The sequence below is a fragment of the Columba livia genome, chromosome 15 (genome assembly GCF_036013475.1).
Source record: "Columba livia isolate bColLiv1 breed racing homer chromosome 15, bColLiv1.pat.W.v2, whole genome shotgun sequence".
Taxonomy (NCBI): Eukaryota; Metazoa; Chordata; class Aves; order Columbiformes; family Columbidae; genus Columba; species Columba livia.
In genome coordinates, this window is record NC_088616.1 from 12326091 (window position 1) to 12352992 (window position 26902).

The following is a 26902-nucleotide window of genomic DNA, read 5'->3' on the forward strand; positions in this document are numbered from 1 at the left end:
GATGGGAGCAGCTGAGGGACCTGGGGGGTTCAGCTGGAGAACAGGAGCTGAGGGGAGACCTTCTGATCTCTGAACTGCCTGAAAGGAGCTTGGAGCCAGGGGGGTCGGGCTCTGCTCCCCAGGAACAAGCGCCAGGAGCAGAGGAAACGGCCTCAAGTTGCACCAGGGGAGGTTGAGGTTGGATCTTGGGAACAGCTTCTTCCCCAAAGGGCTGTCAGGCATTGGAACAGGCTGCCCAGGGCAGTGCTGGAGTCACCATCCCTGGAGGGGTTGAGCAGATGTGGAGATGAGGTTCTCAGGGACATGGGGTAGTGCTAGTGTTGTGTTAAATGTTGGACTTGATCTTGAGGGTCTTTTCCAACCAAAATGATTCTATGATTCTAAAGCTCAGATGACCTCAAAGACAACCATTTCCAGCAGTTCTGTGGTTCCAGCTGGCTGGCCAGTCATGTGCATCCACCCTGATTCTGCAGTGTCTCTTCTCAAACAACTTCTCACATCAAATCCCTTGCAAGGGGCTCTCGGCAGCTGGTTTCCACATTCCTCTCCTCTCCCTCATGGAGATGATGCTCTTCTGGGCTGTTGCTCAGATTCACAGCTTCTTTTGACTCTTCTCCATTAGGCAAGGCAGGGCTGGGGGGCTCTGTGTTCCCCTCTTTCCAGTCCCACCCCCGTTGGTGTGGATGAGCTCCCTGTCAGCTCCATGTTCCAGTTCCACCTCTGCTCACAGATGTACTGCAGCCTCTTGGACGGGGCACGTTTCGCTGTTGCTTTGTTTGGCTGTTTGGGGCTGGAGCTGTGCCCACTCAGCTGTGCTCTGGCCTCACATCCAAGGCTCCAGTGTGGCAGGCAGCCCGCCTGGCCTGACCTGGTTTAACTATTGTTAATTGGTGTCCTCTCCATCTTTCCTCTGCTGGATTTTAGCAGGCAACTCCCACTGGAGAAGCAGCCAGCAACCCGGCTTTCCGGCCCATCAATCCTTCCAGCAGGCTGCTGTCTTGTGTGATGAAGGATGCTCTGCAACCATCCCATGGTACAAGAAGGATTCCCTGTCAGCCGCTTATCTTTACACCTGACTCAGCTGTGTCAGGCATCAGAACTCCTCCAGACCCATTTAAATGCTGCCGCAGCCCATTGCCTGCTGTGGGGTACACTTCCAAAATCTTCCCAAACTGATTTGGGCTCCTAGGGTTCCAGGAATGCTGGCATTGGGCTGTATGATAAGGGCAGGACTGAGGGTCATTATAGGGGTTCTGTCAGTGCATTGGGCCACAGGATGGCCAGAGTCCCCCCACATTACCAGCCTGGCAGGCAAACCCCCACATTACCAGCCTGCCAGATCTGCTTTCTCACAGCAAGCCCTTGTCCTGCAGGTCTGTGCTCCACCGGGCACCAAGGGAGCTGTGCAAGAGCAAGGGAGAGGCACCACAGCAGGGAGGGGTGCTGGGGACATCCCCTCCTCTGCCTGTGGAACCGCGGAGCTGAGTTTTGGTGGGCTGTTTTAATTCACTAGACACTCTGTACTATTTGCTGTCTGATGACGGCAGGACGCTGATGCCTGGCCAGACAGTGCAGTCTCCAATTTGTCTCTGGCACACCTCTCTCATAAATCTAATTCTCTTCACGAATGAAGAGCAATACAGTACTGCTAACAGAGATAACCAGGTAAAGTACTTTGAAGAGGCATATGATGACTGAATTCCCCTGAACAGCTCCGTCAGTGACAGCTATATGTGCTGGCCCACACTCAGATGTACTACAGTTTTACTCATGTTCAAGGATAATCTCCATTAGCAAAATGCATTCATGTCTACAGCATAAATTCTTTTAGTGGGAACATGCCAGTCCGACAGCTTTGCTGGCTCCTGCAGGATTGGCTCAAGCACTTTCCCAAATGGGAGCGAACAGAGATCAATTTAGACATGTCCTTGCATTATTGCAGGAGGGCAATAACACAACATCATGTTGTTCGCCACCAATTCCAAGGAGCAGAGTGTAATCCCTGCTGCAAATCATAGCTTGTCACTTGGGTGGGGGAGAAAGAACTGTCAGCTGCTGGGAAATAAATGGCTATTACTTTCTGATCCATTTACATCTGGAGATTCCTTAAATGGTGTAGATTTAATTCTGCCCAAATGAGGAAAGCACATGCAGTTTATGGGGGAGACAGATAACTATTGACTTAAAATTCCAGGCAAGACTTTTGCTTTTATTACCCTCATTATATTTTAAAGACATAACCAACAGTACATGCAAATTAGCCCCTTAGATTATTAGCAGGAAATACCCTATTGCATATATAAGTGCACAAATGTGACTTAGCAGCAGGTACACTAAGGATTTTGTACATGGTTGCTGACGACCATTTAAAGGCCTCTAGATCCCTGAATTAGTTTAAAGGAGCTGACAGTAGCTGGAGTTTGGCTGAGTTGGACTGTCGAAGTCATCTCAGGGCTCACTGTTGTTGACAGGGACAATCCTGCTGTCCCCTCTGTCCCCATTCTCTTCCCCCATTGCTGCCCAAAGGCTCCTGCCTCTGGTACAGATCAGACTAGGAAAGCCAGTGATGTTTTTCTGATGGTTTAGTGAGCTGACCCAGCTCGGTGTAAAGTCTCAGGAGCACCAGGGCAGCCACAGGAGGAAGGTGCCAGAGCTTCCCTTGGCAGCAATGAGATATTAGATTAGCTCAGTCGTGATATCGAACAAAGTCTTTCTGTCAACACCCCTCCCCACAGGGCACGTGGACCTGAAGGAAAGTGCAAACTAGAAGCACAAAGACACTCCTGCAAGGAGTTTTAGCCCTGCAGAAGTGCATTACAAAGCATCCTGCATTCCCTAAGAAGACACTTCAACTTTATCCCGTAATGTTCCCCGACAAGATAATTTAGTCATCTTAGCGAGCTTGACATCCATCCCAGCACTCACCAAGCATCCCGGGTTCTTCTGACGCAGCACTCTTCCCTCTGGATGTCGAATTCAATGAGTAACAACACAAAAGAGTGGATGCTACGGAAGAAGATGGTGTACTCAGCAATGCTGACAGATACAGCAAGACAAAGGGGACTCTTTTGATGGAAAAGCTGAATATCAGCTGTGCTATGCAGGTTTTTTAGTAAAGAAAAATTATTACTATTCAGAATTTTTACTATAGAACAAATAATACTAGAACAATCTATTTCCATGGAATTCAGTAATAATCTCACTGCCTTTTGGACTTTAGAAAACTTTTCTAGTGGAATTACATTAATTAATGCACAAAGAACAATGCGCAGAAATAATAGGCAGGATATTCCTCAATAAGTGTATTTTCTTTAAAACATTATGATACAAAGGTCTGAACAACATAGTGGCTGAGGTGCCAAAGGTTAAAAGCTGCAAATGCTGGTCCTGGGTGTGGGATGTTGGCTAAGATATACTGGGACAGAATGGAGATTGATTGCTTACTTGGATCTTTTGCTGGCTGGTGAGGTGGGTTTTGGATCATATAAATAGGGTATATTAATCTATTTTCAGGAAATACTGGGATAAAACTGATGAAATAAAAATCTCTCTGCAAGATATCATTCCAACACATTAATATCATTAGTTTTCCTGGGATTAACTAGACCCAAGACCCTGTCCCTGCAGACCTCGCACAGGGCAAGGAGATTGAGTACCGGGCAGGCTGCTCCCATGGGGAGCCTGAGCCGGGGGTAGCCCTTGTGCAGCAGAATATTATCGGGTAAAATACCCAGCGAACGTCATTCAGCTCAGCTTGGAGCAATCGCTGCTCGGGAAGGCTCCGCTCACCATGCCGGTGGTTCAGCAGCATCTGCTCGCTGGCACTGATTGCTGCACAACCACGTCTGTCTTGAGAGGCGACAGGAAATTTATCTCCCGGCACCTCATCAAATCAAGTGTAATTCCTGACCATTTGCCAAATGGGAGCGATAACAGTGCTAAGTGCCTTACGGGAGAGTTTTCTCTGAATCACGTGTGGGGACCACAAGCCTCTGCCGGCCGTGGTTCTTTGTGACTTGATGAAGCTCTTGCATCGAGGAGCTCTGCTCACCTGCTGGGAAAGGTCAGAGCCGTCTCTACTATACTATGGACATTTTCCACACATGGCACATTAACTTAACGGATATTGAGTAGCTGTATCATGCTTTCTGGTTGCCAAACACAGGCCACTTGGTACCTGTTAGCTAATTTCCCCTGGACTTTCTGATCTAGAAGAATTCAGTACTCTAAAACATCTCTCTCCTATTGTACTGGGCTTTTCCCAGAATTCTTGGGGTGGGGGAAGCTCAATAATAACATCTTCAAAATACTCCTAAAGCAAATCTGTAAGTTCTCTGCTCCTCATCCTTCATTCCTGAAAGGTCCCAAAGACAGTCTGTCCATCCACTGCAGCCTTTGCATTGAGGGACTGCAAAGCACTTTGCAAGGCCACTCTGGTTAATGGGAGAGGGAAAAAACATCACGTACCAAAACAGCTGTGCTTCAGCTGCAATGAAACACCTACTTTAACAATGCTCGTCTGGCCATGCACTTTGCCCAGTGCTTGGTGATTAATCACAGGACTTCAAGCCAAAGTGATTACTTACAACACAGTGTAATACGGCGGACTCTTTGCAAAGCTGGCATGCAGCGTTTGGAGGTTTTCCAAAAGAGGTGAATCCTTTTAAAATGAATGCCGTGTATCTATGGGGGCATGTAAAATACTCATAAATACACAGATTTACAAAAACTACTCAGTGCATTGCCCCGAGGTCAGCTTTCCATTGGTGCCCTCAAACTCTTGCCAGAGACTTGCTAAATAGCACTGAATTTCTATTTGACATTCTCTAGCTATTCCCTTTAGCAACTGAAGGGATGTAAAGACAGCATTGCAAGGTAATCCCAACTAGTTGGTTAATGCATACCTGGCAAGCTCTCAAACCCAGTCAAGATATAATGAACAGGTGGAAAACATTGGCAGACTGTTGTATATTTTCTTCTTCAGCAGGAGTATGATGGCAGCATTATCCTTGCGAGCTCCAGTACAATTCCCTCTGCATCTGCAGGAATCTTTCCTGTGATTGCAATAGGAGCTGGAATGGAATATTTGTAGCAAACCCCAAGGAATGAACATGACCTCTCATCTTGAGCTTTGTGGGATGGCGGAGCACATGGGATCCTGTTAAGAATATCATGTTGTAGCCCCAGTGTTGCCAAGAAATCCAGGTGATATTTGTTTGCACCTTGGCTTTTGGCTGGGAAGAGCAAATCCAGTCCTTTGAAGCAGTTGGCATTTTTATCTGTCACCTTTTCAAGCAGATCCAGCACTTGGCAAAAATATGTAACAAAATACTTATTTGAAATGTGAGGTAAAGTAAGGTTTTGTACCTGTCAACATGGATGGAGACTTACATATCCAAGGGAACAGAAAATTGTGTTTTTAAGGGGCAGGTGCATTTTGAATGTGGTTTTGATTCTGGTTCTGCTAATTCACTGTCCTTTGGGACATGTTTTCTGTTTCCTTCTTTATCTTTTCTATTTATACCATCAAATCTTCAGTGAAAGGGTTGTTCTACTTTGTATTTGCTCAATGTCCAGCACTCACCTGAGCATCTTCCTGATGACTGTGGATCAAATACACAGCCTTGTATCTGCAACGAGCTGCCAGGGGTTGTACAGCTCTGCTCACAAGGGTCCTGCTTCTGGATGAGGTACCCAGGAACCACAACCCTACAAGAAATAAGGCCGGTTTAGATCTGGATTTTAGGAGGTCTGGATCTGACAATGCTTTGCTATATATCCACAGTAATGAAACAACAAACACTAGTGAAATATTTCAGAGTCTTTGTCTGCATAAAATTAGATGTTTCCTTTTCCCTCCCTGTCAAAACTTCAGTGAAGAGGCAAATATCTGTGCCCTACGAAGCTTCGCTGTGAAAGGTTTGAGCTGTTCCAGCACTTTTGCTATAGCTTGATGCCTACATTCACAATTAATTAATATATGTATGCATTATCTCCTACCAAGCTGGCTGGAAAAACACTTTCTAACTTGGTATGTATTTCTGCTTCATTTGCAGTGGCTTCCAGCCTCACACTCCTTCTCTAAATATTATACATACTTATCTAATTTATTTACAGTTAATTCATATGCCAAACTGATGGAAGATTATGGTGTGGCCTGGAAAAAACAGCGGAAAAGCTCATCCTCCTATTGTGATAGTCCTCCTAGTATTACTTATCCATGCCAGACCAGCATTGAAACATGGGTATCACTTTTATACAGATGTGGCTTTTAGATGTTCTAACAATAGCTGTCTTTATAAAGCCAGTGAATTAAGTTACATGACTGACTGGATCAGACTGATAAATGACAGATGATGGTGCACAGATTTGGCAGAGCATCCCTGATTCCTCTTTCATGGCCTTAAGTGTCACTGTAAATTGTGAATTCAGTGTGAATTTTAAAAGTGCCTCCCCCTACAGCACCCGTTCCTGAGATTTAGTCTTGCTTGGCAGAAATTGCTTTGGAGGATTACTCATGCTTTTGAAAAACCATAGATCATATTAAAAAGTAAAAGGATCCTTAGGTCTGCAGAGATAATTGTTGCTCAGGCTCATCCTTGCTGTCTGTCCCAGCTTGGTCCAGTGCCTCTGAGTTTCAGGGTAACACCACAGAAAGGATTACAGATATCCCTTCTCATTACAACAGTACTAGAAGAATTTCAGTCATCCATCATGCTTGCTCCAGTCTTTTTATGCTCTGAAGCTGATTAGCTCTTGAAATAATCCAGCTTTGACGGCAAGCAATGCTTTATTAATACCCATCATTTGCTTTTAATGGATCCCGTGCTTCTTTGTTCCTCCTGCCCGTGGAGCTCTCAAGAAGGTTTGGTGACTAACCATATGCTTGGATGCATGTTCTTTGCATTAAAGCAAAGCCTAAAATGCAAATGCTGCTGGTTGTGTTTTGGTTTTAGGATCTCTTCAAAGCGTCACCATGATCTGACAGTCTTTCTTCTGCAACAAGGCACTGCACAGGGATTTCCTCATCTGGGGAGGGATGTGCTGGGTCCTTCTCATGGTCTCCATCTGTTCCGTCTTGCATGAAGAAGGTCTGTCCCTGGAGCTGGAACTCCTCTCTCATGTGGACCCAGGCAGGTTCTGTGCCTACGACCCATGATCTGTGGAGAAGAGGATCAGCAATATCCCTCCTTCAACCAGAGGGGATTGATTTCAGCAGCAGTAATGAGCACACCAGAGATCTGGGGCGACACGGCTCATAAAGATGCACCAAACAATTTGCTGCGCTAACACGTAGTCCCTCACTGAGTCTTTTCCCTGCCCACACTCCTAGCAACAAACAACAGGTAAATGAGGGAGATAATATGGAAGGATTATATCTGCAGCCATTAAAAAAATCTTTTCTTCTACATAAGTTCTTTCATCCTACGTAAGTTGCCTCAAAGATTTCCTTTAGATGTAGCATAGTTAGTTTGTTTTTTCTTTCTTGTGTTAGTTAAGTAGCATCTAAATGGCTAAATTTGTTTCTGAACACTAAGCAATAGATGCTAAAATGCTTTAAATTAGCCTAGATGATTCCTGCAGCTGACAAACTTGCCCTCTCCTGGACCTGCCGGTTGCTGGACATGATCTTTTGCATCTGCTAGGTTTCATCTGCTATGTGCAGAACTGGGCTTGGGGATGGGATCCCCTTGGGACTTCACAGAACCCTACAATAGTTTCACCTTCCATTTGTGAGACTCAACAGCACTTCTGTGCGGATTCCAGGGTCACAGAGGAGGCTCCGCTGTCACCATCTGATATGTGGGGACACTGGAGAAAGGTGGCTCCTGCTTTCCAGACAGACCAGTAGCCGCAGTGGGAATCTACTGGGCTTCAGCTCTGCTGGGCTGCCTGCCCTCAAAGCACTCCCTGGAACTTTAAATCAGTTCCTTCCTAAACCCCGTGATGGATTATGTGTTAAGTGAAAATATTTAAGAGCTTCAAAACTTTGTCAACATACTTGACTGTGTTTTGGAGAAATACAACTACCCAGTGATAGGATGTCTGGTTGATATGTAAATTGTGAAGAAATGAGGGAAAGCAGAGGACTGCCATTGCAAACATTAAATAGACAAAAAATATTTTGCATATTTGCTTCCCTAAAATCTTTTTGCAACATTTCAGCTGGATTTATAAAAAGAAACAAGTGTTTTGGGTGTGTAACTTGCTGGCCTGATTCTCAGAGCTCAGCATGGCTTCAAAATCAGGTTCCTTTCATGTGCCTCAAAGCTGGGCAGCAAGAATCATCAGTCCTTTTTTTTAAAAATATAAGCCTTTGATATTACATACGTATTCAAACCTCCCACTGATACCAAGAGGAGCTACATGCACATATTCCAACGTAAAAGAAAGCTCTCAGCTATAGCATGCCCAGCTGTTCTGGTTCTGAAATGAGGTTCTTGCAATGTTAAAAAAAGAGGGAATAGGGATCAAGAGATCAAAACGAATCGACACGGTGGTGGTGGTGGAACTGGAAGGTGTGTTTGCAGAGGTGGGAGGGTGCTGTGTTCTACCCCAGAAAGAAAACTTGTACAGCTCATGAGAGCTGCAAGGCTCAGAATAGCTCCTGGTGGAGACCAGTGAATCTGTAGGACACAGATACCACATGAGGGGATAATACCAGAGAAAAAAATGGCCACAGAAAACATGTTGGGTTTGTCAACTGTTACCGTCAGCAGCTTTCCAGGGTTGTCTGTCAGAGCAAAACAAACATTTCCAGATTGCAGGAGTGGAAAACTCGTAATAGATTCAGGTTATTGTGCAGGGCGATGCCAGCCTGGGCTATTTTCATTTTCATCTTCAGATGAAATAGAGTAGAGAACAAGTCTCTGCCAATTTAACTTCATCATAATCCCATTCAGTGCCTCCTGGTACATCTGGGAGGCTGAAGATCGCAGCCGTCAGTGGGGTGATGTGATGCCAAGAGCAATTCTCTCTTCGGATCTGGTTCCAAAGGCCAGAAAGGCCAGTGAGTCCGCTAAACGATCACTGCAGAATGATGGCTCTGAAGTTAATTTCAGAGATTGTAATCACACTAGGCAAATACTGAAAAACTGGGTATGTGTGTAACCTGTCTGTGCTATTCTGGCGTCGCCTCCAAATGTGCCTTGTCACAGCAGGAGTTGGGTACAGAGCGCACAGATGAGCTGTCCTGCCCTGGTGTACAACAGAACCCATTATCTCCTAAAAAAGATGACAAACAGCCCAAGTTTGAATTGATCGGCTGAGTGACTCCCATCTCACCAATTAACTGTGTGCTGGTACCAATTAATCTCTGGCAGAAAGCTGCCAGGTCATTTCAAGTGTTGCTGACACCGAGGGCCATTTCAGAAGGGTGGTGACACAAATGTACCATCAGAAGTCACTGGGATTTTTTTGCAACTGGAATGTGAAACAAGAAGGGTGATATGCATCCTTAGTTCTGTTCTCAAGAGAGCAGGAGCAAGACAAAGCACGTTTCATACCAGGATTTTTAAAAAAGCCGCTCATAAATGGAAAGAGATGTTTTAATAACGGATAAGTAAGTGGTATAAATTAACAAACAACATATTTGTCCTGGAGGTCACAAACCATCCTGTAAGATGCAGTAAACACCAGAGAGGAGAAAAGTGATAGAGACAGTGCTGTAACTGCTGTATACAGATAGCCATCACTGATTATTATATTAAAACATCTCATAATCTCTGATTAACATATTATGAACTATTTCTAAGCACCTTTGCAAACGGTGATGCAATCCATGGTGATTTGCAATTACTTCCCCATTTGTTACAAGAGTTGTCACCTCTGGATGTGCTATCCATAGATGCAATGTTAACAAAGCAGGTGGCCGAAACAAAAAGAAAGGTTGAAGATTGTAAGAGCAAGTAACAAACATACTATAGGCGAAGAACAGAGGGAAAGAAGAGATTTACAGCCTGTCTGAGCAAAGTTCCCAGATGCCGGTGATGCAGTTACAGTGATGCAAAGCCCCATACAGCAGTTATGGATTCAAACCCAACACAAGTCGCCCTTGACCATGACAGTGGCTGCAGGACAGACCCAAGACAAGGCACCAGGGACCTCCCTCTGTGTGAGAATGAAGATTTATCACAGATTTGTTACCAGAAACACCTAGTGCACCACAACCTGTATGAAATAAAACTTCCCTCATCCAGAGAGTACTTGGTTCAGGATAGAGAAAAGCAGAAAGGATCTAGTATTTTCCTGGGGAATGAAAGTACTGCACTCATGTCACCTTAGCCACTGGCTTTCTGCAGAAGTGAGTCTCAGTTTCCCCTGAATGTCAGTAATAGTATTGATTTCCTCATTAAATATTGCTTTTCCCATTACTGAGGTAGAACTTGTCCTCAGAATAAACTGGGGCCTTCCTATACCAAAGCTGCTAGTCTTATGCTTTTCTCAGCCTTAGGGTTTTTTTATCTATCTATGTATCTATGTATCTATCTATCCATCCATCCATCCATCCATCCATGTATTTATTACAATTCATACATTTGCTGTGTGTTCTGAAAATGAAGAGTCTCTTACTGCATGCTTTTGCTCTGTACTCTGGGATTGCACAGATACTGTAAATCAACCCAGCTATCTTCGGAAAGGCAACAGATATTTAATAATCCTACACAGGTTATGTGAGTAGCTTTTTTCTATTGAAGGGTGATGTTTTTATTCAGAGGACATATTATAAAAAAAATAGAAGACTCTATTATTGTGATGTTCTTCAGCACAACAAAACTCTCTGTAAAGCAGAGGATTTATTAATTATGTAACCTGATCTGGAAAAATATTAAAGTACTAAATTAAGAATCAGGTGAAGACAATCCCCACTAAGATGCTGAGATAACGTCTAAGCATATTAATGCTGGATATCTTACTTTTTCCCCCAATATCTTGAGAGGCTCCTACTTCATATTTTCTTTACAGACATAAAGAGTAGAGAGAGTAACAAAGACCGCAGCATTATCAGCAGGTTTCAATTGATCCAGCTGGCGTGATGAAGAAGCTCTTGTCAAGTCAATGCAGGAAAAATCTCTCTGAGCTATTAGAGTATAAAATCCAAATCAATCGATGACCCATAGTCTCAGGTCTCCGAACGCATGTAGTGATCAAGTCAAGTCTGCCTCTTGGAGTGAATGAAACCAAGAGGTTCTCAAGAGGATGGAGATTTGTCTTGGGCTTTTTGTTATGTCTTTGCAACCATTGAAGTGTTTAAGCGTGAGATGGCTTCTGACCACATTAATATACAAGTCACTGTGGTCATTGGCCAATGGTCCATCCTTGGCCTGCGTTGGAGCAAAAGACATTCTGGTCATAGCAGGTTACCCCTGTCCAGATGAGGAGCAGGGAGCCAGTGCTGCCTGCCATAAGCAGCAGTTAAATCCCTCTGAAGACAACGAGGCAGATATTCGTGTTTCTCAACATAATGAGAATCCCACTTAGGTATCGTTTTATCTCAAGTATTTAAGGGTTTTAGTGAGTCTTTAATAAGAGGCAGTTTTTAAATGGGTCTCATAGGAAAGACTCAGTTGCATTCCCCAGTATAGACAGCAAATCCAAAGATCACTTTATTGGTTAAAGCATTTGTAAAGCCCTAAACACGAGGGTTTAAATGGTGCTGAGGTGATGGAGGGGGCTTTGGACAAAGCTTGAGTGTCATCCCCAGGTGACTGTGACACTGTGAAATCTGTCCCCGAGGGGAGCAGCAGCGTAGACGGGGCTGGAACCCTATTGTATCAGGGTACAACAACGTGCCTGTTTCCCTGCCAGCCTTATTGCTACTTTAATGGGATGTTTTTTTCTCTGTACACTTTTTTTTTCTTCATTTAATTATATGTATTTTAAGGAAAACAAAACACTAGAGTGAATCTAATTGCAAGGATTTTATTGACTTGAACCTTTTTCACAGCAGCCTCCTAACCCCCGTCATCTTTCTGACGAGCCAGAGGAGGCTGAAAACTGTTTCTCCCCGTTCTGAGACACTCTGACCCCAATTTGATTTAATTTGGTCTCTCGCCATAATCGAGTACTTGCCAAGAGCCAATTTAAAGGTGCTACCACCTGATTTTTCTCCCCAATAGAAGGATTAACCCCATTAGCAATGAACTCTGTGCTGCACGTCCATAACCTTACAAAGGAACATAATCCTGTCTCGCTCCACCGGCTCTTTTTTTCTTCTTCAGTAAATACAAATCACTAAGAATCTCCTCATCCTTCATCACAGTTTGGACCTGTTTTTTCCCTGGGTGGTAAGAAGCAGGTGGTGATCCCAAACAGGGACGGGCCAGGGTTTGAACTGCAGATCATTCATTCTGGTTTCTCTTTTTAAAATTACACGGATGTTATTTCACCGCTTCATTGACAGGTGACGGCCCTTTAGCACCTTTTGTGTTGCACTGTTGCTGTCCTCATGTATGTACGATGGTGACCATCATGTCCCCCCACCCCGGCGCAGGGTGACTCCTGCCATGGACACCCCTGGATGGGGAGCAGGAGGGGTGAGACCCTTGGTCAATAGACGGAGTCCTCGGCCAACAAGGTGCCCAGGCCCAGAGAAGCTTCTGGACTGTGCTTGTCCCACCAGACTATAAAATCCAAAGAACCCCTTGGAGTCGCCTTCTTGGAGCAGTGGGACTGCGATTGGAGCCCTCCCCTTAGAGCAGGACACCATCCAAGGAGACTTCCCAGGACTGAAAGCACTCACCTTTTCCTTAGGGAGGGATTCTTTCTCCTGAATACATCCTTGAGTGAGCCCTTGCCACCTCCCCCAGGCAAGTGATTATTTCCTCTGTGTACCCCTGAGAAAAAGGGTTTCTCTTTTGAGTGCGTGTGTGCACACTGCGGATGGTCAGTCTTGTCTGGTCCGTATGGTTATAGTATCCCCAACTGGTACATGGAGCCTGCAGTTTATTAAAAGTTGCCAGAGTGTTGATTGATTAAGGATTACCCTGCTCTTGCATTGTTTCTATCATTTAGTTTCGATTCTGAGGTAAAGTTGGTTCCAGCTTACATTTGCTTAGAATAATTTTGGGCTATATCTGTGACACTGTCCCTCCCCAGCCTGTCTGTGGGATGGCAGAGTAAAAGCACATTTTTCCTTCAAATTCTCTCAAAAATTGGCTTTACGTATTTTAAGAGAGTGGGGCTTTTAGTGCAAAGGCTCCTGGTGAGGGAGACTTTAACCTCTCTCTAATGCAGTGCAGTGTAAAAGGAGACATGGCCACAGGGATGTGAGGGAGCTCATTGTCCCCAGGCCGGGCAGGGTGACGGGGTGGTCAGGAGTGGAGCAGCTCTTCATTCCGCTTCCATCACATCAACCTGAAAAACACCCCCAGCTCTGTATGTCAGACTGACCCCGCGTCCATCCTTGTCAGCAACTGTCCTCCTTGGTGAGCGCTTCGGAGTGTGCCCAGGGGACACCTGTGTGCAGCTGGGATTTGCTTGGGCAGCTCTTTTCCTGCAGCTTACAAACAAAAATTGAGATGTCAGTTGACAACGGGGTGCAGGTTGTACTCAGGCGGGGCTGCAGCCGCTCTCAGTGCTTGTGAAGCCAAAGGAACCCAGGAGAGATGGAGCTGCAGGGGAGTCCTAGCTGTGGCTTTTACTGAGCAAGTTTTTAAACATCTAAGTTGTTTTTAAAAAGATAATGGATAATTAGGAGAGATGGAGATATTCCAGTTTACTAATGAATTTATATTCTTTGTAGATAAGAGCAGAGACACATAAGGATGTCACATGGCATAAGGAACAGAAGGTAGATGTCTCCAGCAGCCTAATTTTACATACTATGATGCCTTCCTTATCATTAATAACACCATCCTACATTTAAAAAGTCCTTCTCTTCCCAAAGGACCCCAGAATACATTATAACTGCCAGCCTAGTCCTGAGGGCAGATACATCAATAACAATTTCAAGCAGAAATTTGTGGTATTGAAGCCAGCAGAGGGTGATGCTTCTCCCAGGGCTGAAATGCAGCCTGTGCTACGGTGGAGAAAAGCAGCAGCTCAGTCCCAGCGTCTCACAGCCAGTTACTGGGACCTGGCTTAGAAAAAGGCTGATGGGAAGGAAAAGCCCTGTGCAAAAGAATTTGCTGCTGGGATGGAGACAGGGATCGGCTCAGAGGATAAACAAGCAATTTGGCCATGCTGAGCTCACCTGTGCTGCGGGAAAGAAGGTGTTGTTGATAAATATTATCTAACGGGAACCTGGTACAGATGAGGGTCGTGCTTGTTATCTGACAGAGGGATGTTAGTGGAGTGGTGGCATGTGGGAGGTGACACTTTGACATGCACTTGCTCTCTGCGGTGCAAAGTGTCAGAATCCCAGCCTGGGAGGAGGAGGAGGAGGGGCACATTTGCTTGAAGTGTGAAGATTTTGTTCTTGCATCCCAAGAATGTCTGCTCAGTAAACTTATTCTACGATTAGAGTGACCTGTCACTTCCTGAGTGCCGGGGTGGTGTGTGGGATCATGGAGTGTGGTTGTGAAGCCATCGGGATGCCATGTGGGATTGTGCTGCATTCAGGAGGCTGGAGCTGAGCGGCTGCTCTGAGTGTGGAAATCTGCCAGGGCTGAACTGAAATCCTGCTTCTGTTACACTCCAGGATTTTTGCCGTTGATCTCAGTAAGGCCACAGTTTTCATTTCTGGCCCTTTCAGTTGCTGGAGCAAAACACAGTAGAAAACCCTAACTACTGCTGGGTGGAAAGAAAAAAAACTCATGTATTGGTTTTGGCTTGAAAGTTCCAACATTCACTTGTGAATTTAAAATAGAAAATCTATTTGCCATATGTTTGATTCCAGAAGAACTACGTCTCTGGAGAACCTGCTTCCTCGGGTTGCTTTGGATGGATTGGGACTGCTTACAAATTTCTTTGCTTTTCCCTCTTCTGTTTTCCTTCTCATATTTACCATTAAACTAGCATTGACATTTCTGTGCCATCTGGCTTTTTTTTTTTTTTTGGTCTTTTTTAAGGGACTGGGAGAAGAAAGATTCAGGGTAAAACAAGAGTTTGTGTTGCTAGACCAGCAGTCAAGAAAGTGAACAAGGGGAGCCAGCACTGAAATACTTTGCCAAGGGAGGCTGGGTTTCAAGGAGAGGTTTTAAGTCTCTTTTTTAGGTTGGTTCTGGCCCAGCTTGACATAATCTCCACAACGGCCACTACAGCAAAGAGGCACAGTGGTAGACAGCCCAGGAATTGCTGGCATGCAGGTTAGTGTTTTATTCATCTCTCTAGAGCTCAAGAAATATTCAGACAAATGAGGTTGTCCATTTTAAAGACTGGAAGGAAGTCTGAAGTCCCTCTGGACCCACAACCTCACAATTTTTAAGGCAGGGGTTGGTATGTTTGAATGAGATGACTGTGAAGGGAAAGAACTGGACTCGCTGGCTGGATTTCCCACTGCTTCTGTTGGATCCCTCAGTTCTCATTAGGGGTTGGACAAGCATGGGAGAAGCTATTTCCAATGAGGAGGAGTTCTCAGCTTGGAAAACAATAAGAGTGATTCTTGTGAATACTCCATGCAAAGAGTTTGTGGCATTCGTTATCTTAACACAGAGTTTCTTGCGATGTCTCCCATTTCCCAGGAGTTTCCAATTTCCTAACTTACACCAAACAGCTTAAAAGTTCAGTCTGCCCTTGCTGACCTTGCAGGGCTGAGGAAGGAGGTCGGGGCTGACGTTGTCAGCTGCAGTGATTGCAGACACAGGGGCTGAGTGTAGCATCAGCAGAAATTTAGACTTTTAAATTTGGTTCGAAAGAGTGTGTATGTTAAATACCCAGAGAAAAAGTCTAGATGGGAGCCTGGCCAGTTGGTGCCAGTTCAAAGTGTCTCGGGCAGGGGCAGAGCTGGGGGCTGACACCAACCTGGGCAGACAGGACCACGTGTGCGTTGCCACCCTGTGTTACTCCTGGGGTGACAGGAGAAGGAGACATATGAGCCATGAGCAAGGTCCTATATTGATCCTTCCCAGCATGTAATTTATGTAAATTGCACTTAATGTATGTAGATAGAACTGACATTTTCTCCTGGACTGTTTATCTCTGAAGTCTCTCATGGAATGATCAGATTATGACTCCGCATAGCAAGAATGTCCCTTCTCTCATCCCTACAAACCAGATATTTGTTTGTTGTCTGCACAGGCAATTTAGTTACTAATTCCCAGGGTTAATATACAATATTAGACTATTAGACTGCATTGTATCACGCTTATGGAATGACATTATATGTGGTTTATATTTAATTTCAGCTCCATTTCTAATTTTGCTGTGCTGGAGTTACATGACCGAACAGGGTTGTGGATGTTATCTGCTGTGTTTGATTTTCACTGAGTGACTTCTAATTCATCCTTTGCCTCTGTTTCTCCCCAAATCCACTACTCCTCTTGTGTCCGTACAACTATCTCCAGGTAAATATTTAGTAATCTATGTTCTTTGTTTATCTCAGGACAAAATGAGACTTCTTATTCCACTGTTTCACAACTAATTAGACCACATAGCAGTGAGGAGCTTTAATTTTTTTCTACATGTTACTGTTTGGTTGCCATATAATGCATCCTAAAGAGATAGTCATGGGCTGAGGTTTATCCTGGTGTTCAGAAGAATCTCTACACCAAGCACTTTAGGATCTAAAGGGCTACACAGAGATTTTGAGTTAATGCCTAGCTGTACTGTGGGCTTTTCTTCATGGCCTGGGTCAAGTCACTCAAACTATAAAGTCCTGCAGCAGTTTGGGAGTATTTTCAAAAGTGATCTCAGCACTTAGGAGTTCACTGGAGTCTCACTGGAAGTCAGCAGGATTCATCACCCTAAGCCCTAATCCTTCGTAGGCTGAGACATCGGAAGTTCAACGGGAATTTAAAGGCTTTTAGTCATCCAGCTTTCTGCCTTGATCTCTGAATGTAGGAATTTCACTGTCCAAGTTCTCGGGGGCTTGCAGAGGGAGGCAAATAGAGGTTCTGTGCTTCAAAGACGTGCTGGTGCTGGGCAGGGAAAGGCGGCTGCAAGATGCTCATCCAGGGTTTTCTGCCCACCCTTGGCCAGAAGGAGACAGACAAATGATTCTATGACTATGAGACAGACACGTTTTCTCTGCCAGCCCTGAAAAGCCAAACCCTCCCCAGCAGTTCAGATGGAAATGAAGCGAGTTTGTTTCTCATATGAAAATTAAATCTAAAATACGTAACAAGGCACAATAAATAGGGAAAAAGCAGGGTAAGGGTAAAGTTCTGCAAGCTCAGCACTGTGAGACAGGGAGTGGAGGGGGTGTTGGCACTCAGATTAGGCACTTTTAAGTCTTCAGCCTTTTAAGAGTTCTTTCAGGCTTCACAGTCTTTACGAAACCAGTTATTTTCCTCTTATCTGGGTCCCTTTTCATTTCTGTTGTTTCCAGCCCTCCACGCTAGGGAGAGTGTTTGTGCTGGACTGGGCAGGCGCAGGGTAATCACTGAAAAGGCTCCTGCAAGTATTAACAACAATAATGTGCACTTTATAACCATGGTTAGTATTAAAAGACATTTGACAAACACTGGCCTTGGTATGAAAGGCTTTTAAAGCCCCAGCCAAGCTATTTGCAATTAGAACACAGTAATGTACATTCATTTTGTATGTAAGTTGAGCTCACAAAAATCTCCTTTTTTGTCCATTAACAAAACCACAGTATCCCCATGAACAAGTCCCCTTAATCTTCACACCACACAGTCTGTGATCTTATCCTCAGAAAAGCTGTGCAATGTCATGCAGCTCCAAGAGAAACAAAGGCCAAGTCCAAAGCAAAATGGACTCTCTCCCAGAACAAATAGCACTGATTTGGGGGCACACCAATATCTGAGGGTTGTTGCAGCTTGAATGAAGTGTACCATGTATTTAGATCCCAGAAAAATACCCAGAGCGCAAATTGTATAAATTTGCTTCTGTATAAAAATGAACAGAAGTCAGGAATAAAGGAGTTGAGCACAAGCACAGCACTGACTCCATTTCCTCTCCCTGCCTTGAGTGTAAGTTTGTGCAGGCTCAAAAATAGAGGCCAAGAGGCAGGGAATAATTGTCTCTGATGAGGATTCCTGCCTTCCTGCTTCGCTTTTGTTTCACTGTCCTTATTGCAGGATTTATCATTTTTGTCTGATCTCACAAGCGTTTATGAAAGACACAGGGGTCAATCTCAAATCGCCACGTAGGGACCAGGGACTGTTTAGACTCGGTTTCCCTCGCACCAGCGCAGGACACATGAGCAATGGGACCAAAGGAGCTCTGGGTTGTGGTGACCGGCCCCAGCCGGTGCAAACAGCTGGGTTACATCAACCTGGCCGTAAATGCATCTGACCGCTTGCCCTCATTATTGCTGTGAAGAGACTCTCCAAGAATCCACTCTGGTGGTTAAAAACTTTCTAATTTCCACACTAAGTCTGTACTCATTGGATCTTATGTCCTTTAGCTCTTCTTCCACAAGGTTCACCGTGCACCCATCATGGTACAAGGGACAGTTGTATATTCTGCCTTGCCTTTCCCTTTTGACATTTCCAGTGTTTTTCTTCTTCTGACAAATAGGCTGTCCATACTCCCTGGTCACACAGTAGCAGCTTTGCAGGGCTGGCAGCAAATGCTCTGGTCTGAATGACTTTCCTGAGCAGAGCTTTGTTTCATTTTCTGGTGGCTGGGCCATTCGGAAGGCTGAGAGCCAGCAAAAACGAAGCACCAGGCAAAGGAAATCAGGCAAGCTTTCAGCTCTTTAAATACAGTTCATCCTTCTCTTTTGGATAAGCTGTGTTGACTCCTTTTACAAAGAAATATGCCTGGATCTAACCGAGTGAAGAGTTGCCCAGATGCCCTTTAGTCACAGTCCTATCCCCAACCCCTGGCTGACCTCGGAGTCTGTGCTGCAGAGATCGTTACTCCTGTAATAAGTTGCCAAGGACAGATTACAAAGGAGGCAGAGAAGAACCTGACTCATTCTCATCCTTAAGCAAAACATCTGTCTTGCTATTGTCAGATGAAATCAAGTATTTACTTTTGCACATTAAGAAATTTAAAGAAAAAGTCCTGGTGGGGAGGGCTGTCAGCTCCCCGAGGAAGTTATTAGGTTGGACTTAAAGGATTTATGGGAAAAAGTGTTTTATCTGCCCCCAGAGCATCATACTAGCCCTAGTTTTGTTCCAGTTATTTTATCTGACTGTCTTTACAGGTATTTCGGGTAATTTACCTGCACAGCCAGCCTCAGAATTGCTCTTTTGAACACAAGCGCTGTTATTTATGAAAGCACCAGTCTCAAAAGCAATATTTCATCATTACTGTAAAACATCATGCCTGCAATTATCAGAGAGAGTGTCTGTAGGATTCTTATGGGAAACACGGTGACGCCCGAAGCAAACCCCAAACCCTAAACTCAGCCTCGTTAGTGCCCGACTGTGCCATGACACCGTCCTAAGCACGGGAGGAATGAGAATTTGGCCTTTGCGCTGTCCTGGGTGTGGATTAGCTCGGCTGAGTCTGGCTTTTTCAGAGCACATTTCTTTGGGAGGAAGAACACTGCTTTATTTCCAGCGTCACTCCAAAGAGTTCAGCTGTGATGAGGAGTTTCCGCTGACTTGGAGCAAGCTCTGACCTGTCCTTTTCCAGCCTCCCAGCAGCTCCAGCACCCTGCAGAAAGCTTCGCAGTCTCACTGGGAATTTAGGCTCATGTCTTAGGTGATCACCATCCAACCCACCCGGCAACTGAAGGGCAGCAGCTACAGGGATGTCAGAGGGAGAGAAAAATGGAGAAAAGTGACCTTGAGTCACATCAAATGTCATGTTTGTTCAGCAGATCTCCCTGTCATAGTAAAGTTCTCAAAGCTGGTAATGATTTACAGGTAAAAGAGGGTGGAGGGATCTTACTTATGAAGATATGTCTTCCTTTTGTAACTTTCAAGTTAAAAAAACTTCATTTGTTTTTAATCACTTGTCCCCCTTGTCCTCTGGAAGCAGTGAAGAATGAAAAACATGAATGGCAGGAGGCAATATCTAAAAAAGAAATCAGAAAATGAGAAAACATCCATCAGAATGGAAACGTCTGACTTCGGGAGGAAAAAAATAACATTTAAAATTGGAAAATCACCTTGACAAATTTCAACCTCCGTCTCCACTGCCTGGGAAGGAGTTTGCAGGAAATCCTTTGCTCGCCGTTAGGTACATGCACGGAGATGTACGATCAGTTAAAGACTGTTACCCTTATCTGTTTGCTCCCCAGAAGTGTCAGCTGAAAAAGGACTCCATCTGCTCAGACTCAGAGCTGACCTTCCCCAAAGAAAAGGCTTTTAGACACGGAGATTTTTTTTCCAGATTTGTTCTCATTTAATTTTACGGAATGACTTTACCAAATGGGGAGCGTGTATGATGGTTTGACCAAATGAGAAATGCAGGTAGCGACAGCTGTCCACAAAGCGGGGGAAGAAAGGTTATCGGTGTGATCGAGACATCACTGGCGAGTACAGCAATCACAGCAAAGCCTGACTGACATTTCGGCAGCTCTTGTACTTAAATGAGTGCAGATGTAGATACGGTAAAAGCACATAAGCAAAGGTACGTGCAGCTCCAGTTGCAGACGGGATGCCAGACTATGCCCACTCATCTTCGGGCAGGTGCTTCCCTTGCTAATTGGATGCAACAGCGTAAAAATTAAAGCCAACCGAAGTTACTAAGAGCAGGATGAAATGTAAAGCTTCCTGTGACATTTATTCAGAGGAGGATATTGTTTTCCAGGGGTGCTTGGTTCACATATCTCATTTTTGAACGAACTGCGCTTCACCGCGTCACCCGCTGAGTTAACGATTTGTGACAATCACGGTCATTATTCTGCTACAGTAGCAATGCCATTGCCCAAATATGTTCGAAGAATGGCTTTACTTGAATGAGAATAGCATGAACCTGCAAAAACATTTGTGGATTGAATAATTTAATTTTCTGATTCTGTGAATTCTCAGTACTGAAATACCAATAATCCTGTTCGTTAAGGGGGAAGTGGAAAAGTAGATGATTGATACTGTGCTAATGAAACAAGAGCTTTGCAGTCACTTTGGGACAACTCAGCTGCACAATATGTGAATGTGTGTCTTCTCTGCGTGCTGAAAACCACCCAAGGTCAAGAACCAAGGAGAAGAACCTGGCTGGAGGATGCTCAGGACTGCGAACTCACCTCCGGGTCCTACTCCTTCTGCATTTCTTACATCTGCGAAAGACTGAATAAGCCGTTCCTTCCAAGGAAGCTGTTGGAAAGTGCTTCTCTTAATAACTAAATTATTATAGGTGCCACTTTTTAGTTTGTAGCACTCTTCCAGCCTTATCACAGCACTTTTCCGTCTCTGAGCACGGTCTGTGTGACTCCTCAGTTGACGGATGTTTATTCTCGAGGTCGTGATCTTTCAGGCAGGGTTTTACACAGAGGCTTTTTCATTCATTCCACCTTTGTATTTTAACAAGAAGTTGTGGCATGAAAAGGAGAGAACGGTACTGAATACTCCACTTAATAAATGGAAACTCAGCAAGGGCACTAGGAGACATGACTACTTCATAACTTCCAAATTATGCTGGATGCGAAGCAGGGAGATTATTCTGGATGGGTCCACTTGATTTCATGCCAAGGTCAGGACTGTGGCATAATGATGAGAAAGTGGTTGCCTGAGTTGCTTCATCAACTATTTACTTCAGGTTTAATGACATCTCAGTGTTATTTTTCCTCTGTTCTTGGGAAATTTGTTGTTTGTCACTCCATTTGCAGCTGTGGAGGTCATCCATATACAAAAGGCAACATATATCCAGACTTCTGTCAAGGCTGCACCACATTTTGCCTCTTTATCTTAGTTGACATTACTTTGCAGTTTTAAAGTAATTATTTCTCCTCCCTAGTGGTGACTGGTCTCTGGTTCCTTACAGAATGGGTCCCTCCTGGTCCTGAGCTACACAGAAAAAGAATTCTGTCAAGAATAGGTTCTGTGAGGAGCCTGTCCTTTATGAGATCCTAATTTTTCATGTCTCAATTTCTCTCCTCTGCAAAATATTAGCCAGTTATACTGTGGATCCCACCTCCATTCTTACACTAGATTTTAGGTCCCATCTGGCATATTCTCCTTTCAAGACAGTGATTTTTGTGAAGTTAGTCATATCATACTTAGATTTTTTTTCCTTAAAAATCCAACCCGTTTTCAACAGAGAGACAACACAGTGTGGATTCCTGTATCTCTGCTGGACATTGGATTTTCCACAGATCAACTGTGACATTTAAGGAAGACACACACACACACACACACACACACACACACACACACACAGTTCCAGAGAGAGACAGAGCAGCAGCTGGGCGTTGTGGATGTGGACCAGGCTGTGGCAGCAGCACAGGATGAAGCATCGAAACCTCTTCAGTGCAAATCTGCCCACCCACGAGTGGCCACCAGGCTGCCTGATACTGGCTGAAAGTGTCTTGTTCTCTCTCCTGGAGTCCTTCCCTGGGCTGAACAGCCATGTGAGAGTCACTATTGCCCTGTTTAGAGCAGAGACCTTGTAGAGACCTAAATAAAAGGGGCTGGGAGGGACCCTGAGACATCTCTAGATGATCCCATGGCAGGATCAGATCCTGTCACACCTCACCTTCCGTCTTTCCTGCATTTTGGCCGTAATCTTCCGTGCACAAGATGAATTATTTCTTGACTTGTGCCCAGGTGACAAGCAGAGCAGATCAGTCCCTTCTTCTCCCTGTCCCTGAGGGATCCCTCAAGGACAAGCCCTACACAGGCTGCTCTTGACTTCACCTATTTACCCCAATAACAAAACAATGACATGTTGTCTCAGCTTGCCGTTTTCCTCTGTAACAGCACACACGAGTTTGTTTTTCCTAAGTAAATATTTGGATTTCTTTTGTCAGGGATGGAATCTCTGCTGCGGAGCATTTACGATGCAAAGCCCAGACCAGAATCCTGCATGAGATGCTTTTCCCCCGGCTCCCTGGATGCAGAGGATGGACCAGCAAGGTTGAGCAGCACCTTCCCTGACCCAGAACCATCTCCTGCCTTGCACTATGAACCGCAGGGCAAGTCTGGCCTTAGAAGTCACAGCCTTGGAATATTTATTGGTTCTTCACACGACTGACAAAACAGAAATGAGGCAAGAAACAGGGCTGGATGCAGAGCAACACTTTAGTTGTGGAGAGTTCAGGGCTTTCAGACTGGTTTCATTCTTTTTATTTTTCTTTTTTTTCTTTCTTTTGGTGACATTTTAGTTGTTGTGGCTTCTTTTCCTTTAGGAGACTCTAATTGGCTAAAGCCAAAGTTGTTGATGGGAGCTGATTTGACAAATTTCCCAGTTCAAAACCATTTCCTTCGGGAGGAAGCATTGAAACTGTTGAAACAAGCATGTCTGTAGTCTTTAAACAAAAAATGTTTTGGTTTAGGGTTCAAAATAAGTTGAAAATAAGCAAGACAAATAAAAGAGTCAATTTTAGCTTGAAAAATGAAAGACAAAACCATCTAAATCAAAACGAACCCTGTTTTCATATCACTTACATACAGTGGTTTTATAGCCCTGAATTATTTATTTAACATTTCATTCTCAAGTCATGAAAAATCTCTAGTTTCAGTGCTTGTCTTAATTGGAAGGGGATATTTTTTCAGCGGGTGCAGTTTGGAAAGCAGCTCCGGTCTCTAAAGCTGTTTTTTCCCCTCTGGTGTTCAGAGCTGCTTGGTTTGCAGACTCGGCTCTTCCCATCTCAAATGGGAGAAATCCCTCCTGGGTGTGGAGACAAAGCCCTCGGTGGGTGAAATGGGTTCCAGGAGAGGACATGGCACAGGTGATCCAGGGCTGCTGACTGATTAAAGTGAACCAGAGAAGATTTTTCTGATACTGAAGTGACTTCTGAACAGGCACCATCAACTTCTGCCTTAATAATCCTAATAGCCCATGTTGAGTGCCCAATCCAAGACCTTGTAGGAACCAACCTGCTTTTTTGGTGACTTCAGTGACATTTGAAGAAGGTTTGTAAGCCTTGATGAAAAATTTTCCACCAAAATGTGGCACACTCTGTCTTGGACCATGACAATAAATATTCGCCCATATTACCTGCATCACTCAGGCTTTCTTTAGATGGAAGTTGGGTCTATCTACTCCTTCACTCATCTTACCTCATTTCCAAATTCCTGACGGTCCCTGAAAAGGGGCGAAGAGGCTGGTGATGCTGAGCAGGTGGCAGGGGAAGCAAAAAGGCTAATTTGGTGTCACAGTTTAGGAACTGATAGTGGATTAAGAAACTATGAATAAATTTTGCTTCTAGATATTACTTTAAATGTTGTTTTACTTGAATTCAAGGTCAATGTATTGACCTTCTCAAGATTAATGCCTCAATGATTTAGGAAGAAAAAGCATATGCAAGGCCAAATTGATTCTTGTGTTAATTATGTCTTTGTACAACACAAAATGTATTTTGATACATTTTCCATGATACCTGGAAAGACATTTCTGCTCATCAGGTTATTGATGTTCCAGGCAATGACAAGGATGCTGGGAGTGTACAGATTGCTTAAGCGGTATTCCTTATGCACAAACATTTCTTCACTGCAAAAACCTACTAAAACAAGTAAATTTCCCATGAAATGAGATGAGATCTGTTTGCTTCTGCCCTACTTTACCTCCAGTGTGAAATCTTGGCAGTTGAGCAAAAACTCAACACAAGCCAATTTATGGAATCAATTGTGACAACTCACATGGGTCTGAGTTTTACCTCCCTGAAACCTTTGGCAAAACATCTGCAGCTCCTTGTTAGCACATGCAAATAGATCTGGGGCTGTAATCACTGATCGAGTGGCAGCACTAAGTGAGGGGGTGCCCAGTGCTGCCCTTCGGGGATCCCAGTGCCTTGTCAATACTTGTATCAATGACCCAGAGGAAAATCTGGAATCATTACTAATAAAGAATGCAGATGACTCAGTTTGGGAGAGTGGTAAATAACAACGACAACGAGCTGTAGATGCGAGCGAGCTCGATAACTCAACAAATCAAATGCAATCAAAGTTCGTCTTTTTTAATGCAGCTAAATATATAGGCCTGGGTACCTAGATGAACATATGCATATACTCATGAGAAATCAGTGTGGCTTGTAAATGCTCCATATGGGTAAATTATGCATTTTGCAAGCATAAATACTTTATTGCTGCCAGACTGGTGGGTTAGTAGAGCTTGAAGGAGAATTATTCTGATGTGTTCCCAACGTAATAAAGCCATTGCACTGCCTGTGCAGTGCCCTCGGACCCCTCTCCTGCCGCAGCCCGTGAGGCTGGAACGTTCTGACACCCTGCAGCTGGTTTGGGTACAGATTACATGAAGCTGTTTCCACCACCTTGAGAGAGGTGAGCGCTAAGGTTCCAGTTTTTCACGCTTCCCCCCCAAGGAATTCAGCATTTAGGGCAGTAAGGTGGCAACAGGGGATTAAACCTTTGTGCATGTGCAGAGCACCTTATCAGCTCCATCCAGCGCCACTTTCCAGTCCTAATAGTCTCGTTGCTTGTTATAAAATGAAGCCAGCCCCTGACATTCACCAGAACCAGGGAGCTGCTGTGTTTGCAGTGTCCCTTTCCTGTCTGCGGCTCTTTCTTCCCCGGGGCTGTTGCTCCTCTCTGTAACAGAAGTGGGTCTCTGGGGTAGTTGCTCTCGGTGGTGACAGATTTCTGATTAATGACAGTGACAGCTCCGTCTCCCCGTGTGTGCACAAGGCTTTTCTGTCCCTCTTCTTGGCTCAGCCTTTACCTCTGTGGAACTCCATCTATCACAGCAGCCACCTGGCAGGTAAATTCAAAACACATCAACTCCTGCAATCCAGGCACAGCAGAAGTAATATTGTTGGAGGTATGAGGATAAAATGCAGCAAGGTTCGTAGAGAGAGGCAGCATCATTTATTAGACCACGTACACACTTGCAGGGGGGAACATGGGATGAGTGGTTGGGCACACAAAGATTTCTTTAGTCTACAATCAAAGCAACCACCTCTGAAGCTGAACAGAGGTTGAGACTAACGGTCCCAAGGTTACACGATGTTCATCTGTCAGACAGTGTGGCAGAAAAGGGGGTTGGTACCTGGAGATCGCCTGAGAAGGGCAGGAATAAAGTCCCAAAGCTGCTTTGAACAGGGGCAACCAGCGGGTTTTCACTGCTCGGCTGATGGATTAACCAGAGATGGAAACATTCACAGTAAATCACACCACTAGCCACTCTGCTAGTCGTGGATTTTTAGCAGCCAACAGAGTTATGAATTTTAATTGGAAGGTTTAAATGCAGAAAATATCCACCACGGTCTTGTTGTGCTATTTGACTTTGGGAAAAAGCACAGAAATCCCAGCTCAGCGGGCTCGGAGGTGACACAGGACAGGGAGTGCACGGAGGGAAGGGGGTCCCAGCGCTGCTCCTGCCGCTCGCTTGGCTGATGAGGAGCAAAAGCAAACGGGCACCGATTTGCAATCAATATTCCCTCCTCACACCATAAAAAAAGTTAAATTTTGCAAGCAGAATGCTGGTTTCAACAAGTAGAAACACAGAACAGGGGGGAGAGAGGGGGAACATCTGTGGCAGAGAGCCAGGCAGACGGGACTGAAATCCGAGAGCCTGAACTCCGCCTGCACCAGCCCACTGAGCATCCACAGCCAAAAAACAAAAAACGGGGCTGTTCAGAGCTTCAGATATTTAGAAGCTGACACTCGGTGAGCTCATGTCAAGCCACAGCAAACACAAGCGCTGGGTTTGCTCCAGAGCTCCGGGAGCATAGTTGGAAATAAACTTTTAGGTTGTAATGGTGAAACAACAGAAGCCACGGCTACTGCAAAAGAACATGCAGCAGGGATTAACCTTACAGTGATTT

At 44.7% G+C, this 26902-nt stretch overlaps 1 long non-coding RNA gene across 1 annotated transcript in view; it reads left to right on the top strand.

Annotated features, from left to right (window-relative positions):
* LOC135575512 (uncharacterized) overlaps positions 1-24982 on the top strand; it is a 48307-nt gene extending 23325 nt beyond the window's left edge. The window contains exon 3 of the long non-coding RNA XR_010466384.1: positions 22928-24982. This is a non-coding gene — a long non-coding RNA (uncharacterized LOC135575512). The remainder of the gene's footprint in view (positions 1-22927) is intronic.
* The last annotated feature ends 1920 nt before the right edge of the window (positions 24983-26902 follow it).